Here is a 9578-nt window from a genome sequence, read left to right on the forward strand (position 1 = left end):
ATATCATTTATTTAGAGATGTTTTTTGTTTCAAGTTCAAATTCGCAGGGTAAAGTATAATAACCTTCTTTAGAGGTTGGTTCAGTAGGTCTAGCTTGATGTAACTTTAAAATTAGATTGACCAAAAAAATAAAAATAAGCACTGATTTTTGGCTGAGAATATTATTATTATTGACTGAAATAGCTATTATTATTTTAGGTATGACAATAAAAACAAAGGTGTAGTCTAACTAGCTTTTAAATTTGTTTGGAAAATTATGGAAATTCTGGTAAGATTTTGATAAATTTTTGTAGGAAATTTTGTAAATCCAATTTACAAGTGTTAAAACTTTAAGATTTACATTAGTCTGAGCAAATTTATTCAAATTTTGTAAATCCAATTTACAACTTTCAAACTTTAAGATTTACGTTCCTATAGCTGGTCTGAAATCCAATTTACAGCTGTCAAACTTTAAGATTTACACTCCTACTGTTAGTCTGAGCAAATTTACCTCCTCTGTAGATGACCTCAAAAAAATACCGTGCACAGGTAGATGACCTCAAAAAAATACCGTGCACGGTTTACCAGCATATGATCAGGACATTCAAATTGTTGCTGATTCCATTTAGGATGATCAATTTCAATTAAGTTCATAAGATTCCGCAAATGCAAACACCAAATTAATAATAATATGATGACGTGCATAAAACAGTTGATGTGACACACCTGAAAACCCTGGTACTAGATACAGAAGGAGAATTGTCTCAACTATTAGATACAAATAGTAAAGAAAAATGAACAGAGGATCTGACAATGAAATAACATAAAAAAATGATCAAGCCCAGAGAAGGACCCTTTCATTTACTAATTAATTATAATATGATTTGACTCTACACCTTTTTCTATTGCCTTGAGTTCAATGCCAAGGCCTCTGGCTGGCTTTGAATTTCATAGATCCCAGCCTCCAGTAGAACATTGATCCCTTTGCTACAACTTACTCAGCCCAGAGCAAACCCACTTTGCCAATCAAACATTAAGCTTGCATCTGATCCAACAATATCCATAATGTACTATCTTCTACTCAACGGATTACTGCCTCATACATTGCATGACCTAGGTTGTTTACACTAATTTTATTCAGAACACTGAAATCTAAGTAAACTAGAAATTTGTTAGTAAAACACTCTTAAACGCTTCGCACTTCTGGTCCAGAAATGAAACATAGCAAAGAATTTCAGTAACCAGCTAAGACATTAATCTCTGCAGAGCTTTTTTTCAATCTATGCATTTAGCCCTCCAACTCTTCATCTCCAAGCTCAAAGAAAACTGAATCTCAATGGGAGAAAGATATATTTGTCAAGTTAGTAAAGCACATACTATCCAACCTACCATAAGGTACATATTGATTCTCCAATGCAACCCATAGAGTGAGACTGCCATGGATTTCTTGGGTGATTTTCCCTTTGGTTTGATGGGCAATGCTCCACATACATCCACACCCAAGTACTGAGATCTTTGCATAGCCTGGGAGCCATTAATGCACAAACCCAAGTTCCCCTTCAAGTCTATGTTCTTACCTAACCTGTGCAAAAACTCTGAAGAGAAAGGGAGTGCCCCTGACAGCATGTTACCACTCAGATTAAGGTGGTACATGTGAGAAAGATTACCTATAATGGAAGGAATCCTGCCTGACAACCTGTTGTTCTCCAAATTCAAAGAGCTTAGATTCAAAAGTTTGCCATAAGCCACAGGTATTGAACCCGAGTACCCAGAACTAGCAAGCCTAAGCTCCTAAGCTTTCTGAGCTTTCCAAGTTCAACAGGCAATGGAGAAAACATTGGATTCTTATCTATTATGAAGTACTGGAGGCTCTGTAAACTTCCCAGCGAAGGAGGGAATCTGCCTGTAATCTTATTGTTGCTGAGAGCTATGAACTCCAAGTTTTTCAGGTTCACAAGAGTTGCAGGAATGTGGCCTGTGAGGGAATTAGAGCTCAAATCCAGCTTTTGCAACGTCCTCAGATTTCTAAGGGATTCCGGAATGGGTCCTCTAAGATTGTTGTAACTTAAATCAAGGCCCAACAAGTTGCTTAAACTCCCCATTCCCTGAGGGATTTGTCCCTTGAAAGAATTATAACTCAAATCTAAATGCATGAGACTATTTAGCCTCCCCAAATCTGGTAGGATGCTCCCATGAAGATTGTTCTGAGAGTGTCAACACCTGTAATCCCCTCAAGCTGCCAAAATCCCTAGGAATTTCACCAGTCAGACCCTTGTTAGCACGCAGGCTCAACTGCTCCAAATTGGGGGCCAGCTTACGAAAACCCAAAGGAATTGTGATGTTCTCATGCATGAAACACTGGAGCATAAAAAGTGCCTGCAAATATGAGAGCTTGAAAATTGAAATTGGAAACAGAGCATTTTTCTTGCATGAAGGATTAGGTTTGTACCCAAAATTAAGCCTGGAAACATGCAAGAATTTGTCATTCCCTTGTTTGCACTCCAGGCCCGGCCACGTTCCTTGTACACAAGGACGTGGATAGGCTTTTCTCCATTTTGCATCTGCAGACATAGATTCCATTACTTCAAATAGAGCTTATGTTTCCTTAGTATTCATTTTGGCGTTGGAGACCTGGTAATCTGCCTGGCCTCCATGATTTTTCTGGCGTGCTGCTCCATGAATTCTTACCAGTAACAGCAAAAACATGCTCACAGTGTATTTAGAAGGATACATTGAATGTGCCAGAGAAAATAGATATACCAATCTGAGAAACAAATCCAGTGCCTATAACGTGGCGTGTGGATTGGGATGGGAGAAAGCACTGGATAAATGTTTACACCTTGATCTGAGAGTGGCATTGTGAGGAGGTGATAGAGATGATGCTTCAGTGTCGTTACCCTGTAGTACTTATGTACTGAAATTATCTTCAACGCATGTGCATGTCAGTTTTGAATAAACATGCACGCCTTACTCTTTGGTCATAGGTGATTAACCATTGTGCCAACGGGCATTAAATATGAATTTCGACTCTGTAGCACAGACCACTGTGTAAATATGAAATTTGACTCTTAGGACGGACTACTGTGCAAAATGTCCTTCAATATGAACTTTGATTGCATGCAGAATACACTACGTTTTCTACTTTTAGATAGAGTTTTCATCATCAAAGTTCCATACATATGTTACAGAGTGTTTATTTAAAATTAGCGTAGGAATCCTGCAAAGTTCAAAAAGAAAATCAAAACTTGAATCAATTCTAGATATCAGGTAAATAAATTGTATAATTAAAATGTACAGAGTGTTTTTTGAAATGCTGAATTCTTCCGAGATGCTGAATTCATGAGTCTCATCAATCTGTGGTGGGATCAATCTCAGTGTGTAGTCTGGAATTTGTTGTGCCCCGAGGAGTATAATTTTTTCTTAAAGCAATGTCAATACCTATCTGTAGGTATCTCTCAAGAATTTGATACCTATATGTGTAAACAGATTCCAAGTTATACTTTTTCAAGGAATTTAGTGACATGTCGTGCTGAAGCAAATCCAAGGCATGCTTTTCAAGGAATTTAATTACAGTTTGTGCAGATCCGAGGTTTGGGTATAGAAAATCCAAAATATCCCAGGGGTTTTTGTTATAAAATAAAAATCATAATATTAATAATTTTCATGGTATAATGTGAAGATTATTTATTTATTTTGAATTTTAAATTATGAAAATATAATTTTTAATATCTTAGTTGTTTATCAAATTTGTAGGGAGGATAATTATTATTGGGTGTTATTTATGAATGCAGGCTGACTCATCACCTTTATTCAAGGAAAATCACACCACTTGGAATTACCCACTAGTGGTCTCTAAGAACGCAGGGTGACTCATCCCTCCTATTCAAGGAAAACCAAACCACTTGGAATTACCTCACTCCTTCCTTCTCTGGATGCTATTATTCATAAGGTTTATCTTTAATAATATTAAAATCTATTTAAAAAAACAAAAAGAAGTAAAACATTTTTTTTTAAATTATATATATATATATAGATTTCAAAATAATAAAAATGGACGATCCTTAAAGCAAACAAATTTCTAACAACAACTCCAAAACGACTTGTAAAGTAATTGAAATTAACATCTTCTAAAGTACCCAATCCTTGTACCAAGAAATGTTTTGAAAGAAGGAGTTGTTGCTCCACGGATCTTGCCCAGGATCTGTCAGATGGTGGGTGGAGAAAAATGTGAAAATTCTCTAGATGCAAATGATACGCATGCATAAACTTTTAACTAGAAAGCCAAAAGATGTGTACATAAACCCTCATATGCCAGTGAAAATTGTTGGATCTTAGGTTGATTGCTAGAAAACCCGCTTCCATGCAAAGATCTCGCTCCTAGCCACTCTTATCCAAATCCTTGCACACAAGCACAAACAAACAAACAAAGACTTGCCTTCTACAGAGGGCGGATTAGCACACGTAAACCATAATTGCATCAACCATAATTGTATAAACACAAAAAATATATGGAAGGGAAATCAACTTTTATTGAACAATCAAAATAAATGCATTATACCTTTAGTGTTGATCATTCCTCCTTAGCCTCCAAAATCCTGTCAACTTCTTATATAATAGATAGTCTCACATCACACAGGAATATAGCATAACTCTCTCTCTTAGACTAATTTTGACTCACTCAGACTATTTGGAACTAACTCTTCTCCTCTTTATAGGGTCAGATTATATAGGTTCATTCTATCCTTTGGGAGAATGTATTTGGACACCTAGGGGCTTGAGAAGTTATGAAATTTTTAAAATAATGAACCCCTAGCCAACTCATACACAAGCAAGTTAAGTTGTTGTCCCTGGGAATGACAAAATCTATAACATTTTTCTCAATTATGAGCTTTTTGTCAATTATGAAATAATTGTTACTTCATAATGATGAAATTTTGACAAAATAATTATGACATATTACTCAATTATGTGATTTCACCCATTTAACATGGAACAACTTTTTTGTAAGATCCATGTAAGTAAAAGTAAAGGTGAAATGGAATGCATTCTGGCGAACAACTAAGGTATGTTGAACTTGGGTATTTCTCACTATAGGAGTGGCAAATAGGGTTACAACAGATGCCCCATAATGTATGAGGTCAAAAGAGAAACTGGTGGCTGAAATGCACTACAGAAAACATAAATCTCAAAATGGAAAGAAGGATCCAAGACTAATGAGTTGAAGTGGATCAACTCAGATAGTGGAGTCTCAACCATGCTTATATCATCCCTAATTTGAGCGTAACCATGCTCGGTCATAAAGAGAAACTGAACATGGCTGCCAACTATACACTGTAGATCCATGACATGAAATGCTAGGACATGGCCATGAGGAATACATAATGGATCCATGTGACAAATTAGAAGATCATAGCCACCAACAAATACAATATGGATATATGTCAAAGGATATATCAATAGGACTAAGGGCACATAGAAGAGAGGTGTCCCAAAGTAGTCCTTAAAGTACATACTACAAACGATGATACATAACTCCAATGTAGCTTGGGAAGGGTGCCATATAAGAGTGAGATGTCCCCAACCCAAGGTCTTCTACATAACCCCGATGGTATGAATCTACATCATGCAAATGAATGAGCTAATGTTGAGCATGGTAGAAACTACCTGATTATGGGTTATTAAGGTATACCATTAATAAACATGAAGGGACTCATCAATGATGAAAATGGACCCTAAGGTACCATCACAGTCCACTAGCTGACGTCAAACACTTGTGGACTTGATGGATCAGGAACCAATGATGTAAACCCCTTATTGATTATGAGGAAGCCTACCACTAAGGTCTACAAACTCCAAGGTATTAATAGTTCTTAGATAAAGCTCCTAGATAATGAGTTGAAGTTGACATGAGAATATGCATTTCCATCAATAAACACAAAACAGATCGATAAATGATGTGAATAGATGAAGTCATGAAGTACAACTAACATAGGGATGGCCAACACAAAAAGGTCAAAAAGAACTGCAGATGGTCGATTGAGGTTGAGACTTCCCTTGACTCTTCTCCTCTTTATAAGGTCAGATTATATAGGTTCATTCTATCCTTTGGGAGAATGTATTTGGACACCTAGGGGCTTGAGAAGTTATGGAATTTTTACAATAATGAACCCCTAGCCAACTCATACACAGGAAAGTTAAGTTGTTGTCCCTGGGAATGATAAAATTTATAACATTTTTCTCAATTATGAGCTTTTTCTCAATTATGAAATAATTATTATTTCATAATGATGAAATTTTGACAAAATAATTATGACAAATTACTCAATTATGTAATTTCACCCATTTAGCATGTAATAACTTTTTTGTAAGATCCATGTAAGTAAAAGTAAAGGTGAAATGGGATGCATTTTGGCCAGCAACTAAGGTATGTTGAACTTGGGTCTTTCTCACTATAGGAGTGGAAAATAGGGTTACAACAAATGCCCCATAATGTATGAGGTCAAAAGAGAAACTAATGGCCGAAATGCACTACAAAAAACATAAAGCTCAAAATGGAAAGAAGGATCCAAGACTAATGAGTTGAAGTGGATCAACTCAGATACTGGAGTCTCAACCATGGTTATATCATCCTCGATTCGAGCGTAACCATGCTCGATCATAAAGAGAAACTGAACATGGTCGCCAACTATACACTACGGATCCATGACTTGAAATGTTAGGACATGGCCATGAGGATTACATATGGGTCATTAAGGTATATAATTAATAGACACAAGGGGACTCATCAATGATGAAAATGGACCCTAAGGTACCAGCACAATCTACCAGTGTGAATAAATGAGCTAACGTCAAACACTCGTGGACTTGACGATTCAGGAGCCAATGACATAAACCCCTTATTGATTACGAGGAAGCCTACCACTAAGGTCTAAAAACTCCAAGGTATTAATAGTTCTTAGATTAAGCTCCTAGATAATGAGCTGAAGTTGACATGAGAGTATCCATTGAAGGAGGGCCTTAACGTACACTCCATCAATAAACACAAAACAGATCAAGAAATGATGTAATAGATGAAGTCATGAAGTACAAATGACACAAGGATGGTCAAGACAAAAAGGTCAACAAGAACTGCAAATGATCGATTGAGGCTGAGACTTCCCTTAAACATATAATGGCATGACACAAAAGTGACTTGGTAGCATTGATTGATGAGTGCCACATGATCTCATGCAACAACATAGGAGGCATTAAAGCACGCTGCATAATGATCAGAAGAGTAACCAGTTGGAGGAGTAACCAAACTCATATATATGATATGGCTCTTAGGAAAGCTAAAACCCAATTGTGAGGAAATGACACAAATAGGTTCCATGTTCAAGGGTGATGCGACATATGCTTCCATTTTGATTGATAAATCAAGAAAATGGGATCCCCTCTCTTTTCTCTTTTTAGTCTCCTTCATAGTTTAATGAGCATGAAAGATAAGATAAATAAGCTCAATAGTTCTTTTTTTCATTCAATTCTAATAAGCCCAAAAAAGAGATAAAAGGATACTCGGTATCCTTCAATTTTTAACAAGCATGAAAAGGACACAAAGGAAGCTCGTCTTGGAGGAATGAGTGGAATAAAGGGTAGAAACTAGTTCCGAGCTGACATAACCTCCCTTCATGCGATATTTATCCCCTTCTTTGTATCCTTGATCTCACATGCTAGACATTTGTTGCCCTCATTATGCACCATACTTGAAATACCTCCAACTTCAACAAAAGAGATGACCTTACCTCATCATTGAGCACTTAAATATTGAGATCCAATCCTTATGAACATATACCCACAAACTAGAAATCATAGGACAAGAGATGTGAGTGAGAGCCAAAATGAAACAAAGAAATATTATATCCCACCATTGCAAAAAAAAATGAAGATAGATCAAGGGAAAAATTAAACCCTGGGTTGAAAAAATCTTTAGGCTCCAAGCCATCCAACTTCTGGGTATTTTTTATGGATTCAAATGTTATGCCCGGCTATAATATTCTAGGAAACTATTTCAAATTGAAAAAATTATACATATATGTGCATGTGTGTATATTCATTAAACCATATAATCTAATATTAAAACTTCTAAATTTTGGTTAATATTATCAATTTAAACATATTTTATGTAAAAATGAAAGCAATTTCTTAAAGGGAAAATGCTTTATATATGTGTGTGTGTGTGTGCGGACAAAAAATAGCCAAATGGTGAAATTCACCCCTAAAAACTACCCATTTCCTAACAACTAGAGGAAAGCTCCAACTAGAAAAAGCTTTAAAACCATAGAAAATTATAGAATATGTCCATACCTTGAACCTTGAAATCACATTTATCAACCATATTTTATCACCCACTATAAAAAATAATTCATATGTTAGAGAGGGTGGAGAGAATAATCATGCATCATTGCTTGATAAACACTAGTAGAGGAGACCTTGTTATGACATCAAACATGATTCCCATGCATAAGGTGGTCATAATTCATATAGGTGAATATTGAACAATGTACCTCCATTTAACACAAATGACCCTAAGTGTAGCTTTGTAAATCTTCTTGCTTGATCATTTTCTAATTGATTCTAAGGATAAATCACATGGAAGAATTCTTACTATCAAAATCGTTTATTTCATGTGAGAGCCTTTGAACTAGACAATATTTTTTTTTTCCCATAAGCAAAAATCGTAATTTCATTAAGATAAAGAAATTGCATTTTGTAGATGCAGAGCATATTCAGATCAAACATGACAAAAAAAACAAAATTGTTGCCTTGATCCACACAGGGAGGCAGCAATATATAAGGCTGTAGGCCAAACCGTATCATACTGTTTATCCAAATTGTTCAAAACCGTCAATATATATATACAAGCAAATATGTTATGTGGCTGTCCATAACAAATACCAAATATATAACAAAAATTAAGCAGGAAAGTCCATGAATGGCCGATGGTAGTATTGGTAGGAGGTTCCCTCATGGTATTCTCTAATCAACCAGATGCCTGGCTCCCCGAGTGCAGCCTCTTTGGATAAGTTGTCAGCAACCCCGTTCTGCTCCCTGTAAATATGGTTACATGTAAAAGAATCAAAAGATGAAATTAATCTCAAAGTTTCATCCAATATGTGATGCAAAGTATAAGTAGAACATCTAGTTTTCCTGTTTAGCCAATCACATATGATTTTAGAATCCCCAAATAATTGTAAATCTTTGCATTTTTTTTCCAATGCAAAATATATGAGGTGTTTTGCAGCAAGGAGCTCAGTGAGATGAACTAGACAATATAAAAGAGAGTGGTTTGATATTTCTTTTCTTTGTATTGCTTAAAGGATTATCATGGAATTTCCTACCATGGTTATTTCCTTTGCTTTCTAATCTTTGAGAACAAGGACCCCTTTGTAAAGAGCCTATGCCTTAGCTTTATTATTCACGGTTGATCCAATTACTAAGTAAATCCAATCTCTATATTTTCCATATATTCATAAATTACTCCCCATATTCCTATTTCCCCTAGTTATTATAACCAATTATTAATAATTTGAAAATATCATTTTATTAAATTCATTAATAGC

General features: G+C 35.6%; 1 pseudogene; it reads right to left on the reverse strand.

Annotated features, from left to right (window-relative positions):
* Positions 1 to 721: 721 nt before the first annotated feature.
* LOC149160927 (uncharacterized) lies at positions 722 to 2924 on the reverse strand (annotated as a pseudogene).
* Between the last annotated feature and the right edge of the window lie 6654 nt (positions 2925 to 9578).

This window comes from Pinus tabuliformis, chromosome 5_2, assembly GCF_031772625.1.
Source record: "Pinus tabuliformis cultivar Carrire ecotype Pingquan chromosome 5_2, CPIR1, whole genome shotgun sequence".
Classification (NCBI taxonomy): domain Eukaryota; kingdom Viridiplantae; phylum Streptophyta; class Pinopsida; order Pinales; family Pinaceae; genus Pinus; species Pinus tabuliformis.